Consider the following 4,981-nt stretch of genomic DNA (forward strand, 5'->3'; position numbering starts at 1 on the left):
TCTGCGCACGTGGGGGCGGCGAGCGAGCTGTGCTGAGCCTCCTGTGCTGGCGGGACCCGAGGGCCGGACGGGAGGCCCCGCCCGTGTGTCCCCGTCGCCCCGAGCGGCCCACAGGGGGCGGGAGAGGCCCGGGCCCAGCTGCAGCGAAGGCCGCCCCAAGGTCCTGGGGTGACCGGGTCGGAGCGGGAGGCCCGGCCCTGCAGCCCCGCAGCCCTGCAGCCCCGCAGCCCCGCAGCCCTGCGCCCCGCCTGGGCCGGTGCCCAACGGCCCCCCAGGAACGGGGCGCCACGGGAGGGGGAACCCCCGCAACCAGGGGAGGCTCCAGGGCGGCACGGGGACCTCGGGGACGGGGATCCCCGGGTCCGGACGAGGCCCCGCCCTGCCCCCCGGGCCCTGCTGGTCACCTTGCTGCTGAGATCACCGGAACACAGTTTCTGGGTATTTATTCCCGTGATTTGTTTATTGCCTCCTCTGCCAAGGGGGAGGTTCCGCGGGAAGACCACGCCGGCCTCACTTACTCCCTCATGGCTTGGGGCGGTTCATCCCCCAGAGCCGAAGATTTAGTGATGGGGAGGTGACCCCGAAACCCCGGGGGGAGGGAGGAGAGTGTCAGTGAGCGGGTGACCCCTGGGAGCAAACTGGACCTCGGTCCTCCAGTGTTCAGAGACTGGGGCATTTATCAGCTGTGTTCTGGGTATCACTGGTTAGGGCCCATCACAGGTGTTAACACCTCTCTGAGCATATGCCCCCCAGCCCCCCTCCACCCCCTCGTCCCCTCAAACACCCCCAGCGGAGAAACTTAAGGACCCATCAGCCCGTAGAGGGAACTGTGTAGGGCCTCCAGAGAAGGCTACGGACCTGGGCTGGGCATGAACTGTGTAGACCAGGCTGGGCTGCTTGTAGACTGGTTCCCATCCGACTCCGGCCTGCTGTGAGCTCCCTGAACTACAGCTGAAGAAATAGAAGATTGATACCTGAATGCATTAAAGAGAAGGTGAATGGGATTCTAGTAATGATAATGTCACAGAGGACTGGTCTTTCTTTCTGGGTGTTGGCTTTAATATTTTTAAACATTTTATGTATTAATTTTTTTAAAAAAGATTTTACATATTTACCGCAGAGAGACACACAGAGGGAGAGAGAGAGAGGCAGAGACACAGGCAGAGGGAGAAGCAGGCTCCACGCAGGGAGCCCGACGTGGGACTCGATCCCGGGTCTCCAAGATCATGCCCTGGGCTGAAGGCAGACACCTAACCCACTGAGCCACCCAGGGATCCCCCTTATTAATTTTAGAGAGGCGGGGAGCAGAGGCAGAGGGAGAGGCAGGGTCCCCGCTGAGCAGGGAGCCTGACCTGGGGCTCAGTGGCTGGACCCTGGGATCACGACCTGAGAGACTAGGCAGATGGTAACCAACTGAGCCTCCCAGGTGCCCCTTGGCCTTAATTTTGACCCAAATTCTTCACATTCTCTGTCAAACTGAGAAAGATCTAGCAGGTTTTTCCTGCCACGTGCATTTTCCTTCTCTTCCTCCTTGCCTTGCTGGTCGCTGCTTTATATACTTTCCTCAGAGAGAAGTGTTTCCCTATGCTCATTCCATCCTCAGAAAAAAACACTTCATGACTGACTTCATCCCTGTTCACTTCTCAATGAGAAAAATATTGCTAGGTTTCTTGGAAATAAATACAACATTACTTATTGATCCAGTTTTCCTGGTATATAAGCTATTGGCTATAAATTAGTTGGCCTGCTTTTAGCAGTTGCATTAATTCTTTTGGGCCAGTTGAGTACCATTTAGTGCACAAACAGCAAGAAAAGTTAAATTTACAGCATTGCACACTGCAACCATTAATCTAGATCAACACATTCTAGGGATCACTTCCTCCTTTCCTCCTCTTTATATAGTTTTCATCTGGACTATGAATAGGACTTCTTTTCCTGGGCAAAGAAGTATTATCTTCAAAGTTTTCAGATTCTTTTTTTTTAATTCTTTTTTTTTTTTTTTTTTTAAGATTTTATTTATCCATGAGAGACACACAGACAGAGGGAGAAAGCAGGCTCTCTGAGGGGAGCCCGATGTGGAACTCAATCCCAGGACCCTGGGGTCACGCCTTGGGTTGAAGGCAACCACTCTATCACTGAACCCCACAGGCGTCCAGTTTTCAAATCCTTGATTAATAATTGTAAAAATCTTATAACCTTCAGTGAAATTCCTGATGTGCACATTCTTTTTGTTTTTCTTCCACAACTCTTGGTTCACATGAGCTTAGCTTAATTCTATTACATAGCAAATGCTCTGTGAGAGTAAACTTTATGTAGGCGGTAATAATGAATTTGAAATTATCAAACATCTGATTTTATCTCCAATTGTTTTCTATGGGACCTCTCATTTGTCATAATCAATATTTTTTTCTGGCTTCATGGTGACCTGCTATAATACTGAATAATAAATGCAATTTTCCTGGCAAAGTTCATCTAAATAGTACTACTTGAACTTAAAATTATTAAATAAACTCACTTCTCTTTACGTTTCCTCTGATGGTTAATTTTATGTGTTAAATTGGCTAGGCCAGGGGATCCCTGGGTGGCTCAGCGGTTTGGCGCCTGCTTTTGGCCCAGGGCGCGATCCTGGAGTCCCGGGATCGAGTCCCACGTCGGGCTCCCTGCATAGAGCCTGCTTCTCCCTCTGCCTGTGTCTCTGCGTCTCTCTTTCTCTGTGTCTATCATAAATGAATAAATAAATAAATCTTTTTAAAAAATTGGCTAGGCCATGGTACCCTAGTTTTTTGTCAAGCACCCATCTAGATGTTGTTATGGAAGTAATCTTCAGGTGTGATTCGTGTTTAAATCAATAGACTTTGAGTAGAGCAGGATACTCTCTGTAATAAGTCCCATCCAATGAGTTGAAGGCCATAAAAGAAAGAGTGAAGTCTTGGAGGAAGAAGGAATTCTGCTAGTGGGTTGCCTTGAGACGTGAGACTGTAGCATCAACGGAATCCCAGGGTCTCCAGCCTGCCAGTCTATCCCACAGATTTCAGACTTCCACACCCACAATTTCATAAGCCAATTCCTTAAAATAAAACTCTCTCTCTCTCTCTCTCTCTAGAGGCTGCATTAAATGCATCCTCTAGAGAGAGAGAGAAAGATGCAGTTCCTAGGTTGCAAAGGAAGTAAATGTTCAAAGGAAAGTCCATATGTTTGGAAGAATTGCTTCCTTGCTTCCCCTCCATTCTTCCAGCCATCATGTTGAGTAGTAAGGACCCAAAAGTGAGAAGTCATGGGCACTCCTCTCAAGTTCCAATATGATAAAATGATAGCAGAAATAGGTATAACGGTTGCAGACATACTTAGGGAGGCAGACGCCCCCAATGCCAGGAGCAGCTGGGGAGGTTTAACAGATAAGCCACAGTTAAGCTGAATCTTGAGAGATCAGTAGGAGTTGACTAACTGCTATAGGAAAATGATCTAGACAAGTATAATATTTGATTAAAAAATATGACAACTGCCTATTATATTCATTAATTCATTCAACAAATATTTATTGACTGCATGTTTTGTGCCAGGGATGCTTTTTGTCCTCAGTTGGGATTCATATTTTTACATCCCCCTTCCCAGGCTAGGGAAAGCCCATCATGTTTATCCTGCCGGATGACTGTCTTTCAAAGTTCAGCTCCATCACATCCTATAGCAGATGTTGGGGATAAAATGGTGAGCGAAAGCAAGCACGTAAAAAAGAACTGCTTAGGATTCACTTTAGCAATCAGTGACAGAGCCCCTAAAATAACAATGGCTTAAGCATGATAGAATTTTATTTTTCTCTCATCAAACTGTTCAGATCTATGATCTAGACTTGGAGTGATAGAATTAGGCTTCTCTACCTTGCTGCTCTGTCAACCTCATCCTGCAGCTATCACTTGATTCAGATGTCTGCCGCAGCTCTGATTCTCTTGTTTAAGCCAAAAGGAAAGAAGAAAGGAGAAAGAGATAAGTATTTATCTTCTCTTTACAGTCACTTCTGAAAGTCATATTTATCACTTTCACCCTTTCCAGAACTTAGTTATACAACTACGACTAGTCTTCGTTAGTGGCAGCCAGATGCCCGGCCAAAAATTGAAGAAAGACAGACATATATTGAGAGCAATGGACTGTGTTGCAGAAGGAAGAGAATCAGAATGAATATTTCAGCCTCAGGGCTGAAAAATAGAGTTGGATAGAAGTAATTGCTCTTTTAATGTCTTTTAAAATCTTCACTACAGGGATGCCTGGGTGGCTCAGCAGTTGGGTGCCTACCTTCGGCTGAGGTTGTGATCCCGGGATCCAGGATCGAGCCCCTCATCTGGGTGCCCTGCGAGGAGCCTGCTTCTCCCTCTGCCTATGTCTCTGCCTCTCTCTCTCTCTCAGTTTATGTCTCTTATGAATAAATAAATACATCTTTAAACTAAAATCTTCACTATAGAATTCCATTGTTTTAACGATAGTCATTTGGAGCAAGTTATTTAGAAGAAAGGTGAACTTGAATTTCTCCAAAAATCAGGAAACATTCATATTTTCTGTGTGAATGAATTGATTAATGATTAAAACAATTGGTTTTTTAAAGGTGAATCCCTACTCAATAGGTACATCTTCTTTCTTATTTTGAATCTTTCAAATGATACATGTGAGAGGAAATCACAAGCATTGAAAACTCAAAATAGAAGTCAATAACAAGGATTCTCACTGATAGCAAAAGTCTGAAACATTTTTAATCATTGAATTAAGCCATATCTATGTCGTAGCCATGGAGGAGCACTGATCATTGTTCCCTCTCAGAGAAACTGTCATGAAAAAAATTATTGGCCGTCATGCCCCTGGACCCTTAAAAGTTTCACACCAAGGCCAGAGCCTCTGACTGTTCCTAGGGATTCGCTGAATACATTGAGAACAGGAGAGAAGTAACCTGTGAATTTCCAAGCCTGGTCCTCAAGGAACCTTTCAACTTCTGCTC

The 4,981-nt window shown here is 46.2% G+C and overlaps 1 long non-coding RNA gene across 1 annotated transcript; it reads left to right on the forward strand.

The window, feature by feature from the left end:
- The first annotated feature begins 295 nt into the window (after nt 1-295).
- Nucleotides 296-4,418, forward strand: LOC140609779 (uncharacterized). The gene is made up of 3 exons (XR_012011510.1): nt 296-438; nt 904-994; nt 4,254-4,418. It is a non-coding gene; the product is annotated as an uncharacterized lncRNA (long non-coding RNA).
- The last annotated feature ends 563 nt before the right edge of the window (nt 4,419-4,981 follow it).

The sequence above is a fragment of the Canis lupus genome, chromosome 2, assembly GCF_048164855.1.
Source record: "Canis lupus baileyi chromosome 2, mCanLup2.hap1, whole genome shotgun sequence".
Lineage (NCBI taxonomy): Eukaryota > Metazoa > Chordata > Mammalia > Carnivora > Canidae > Canis > Canis lupus.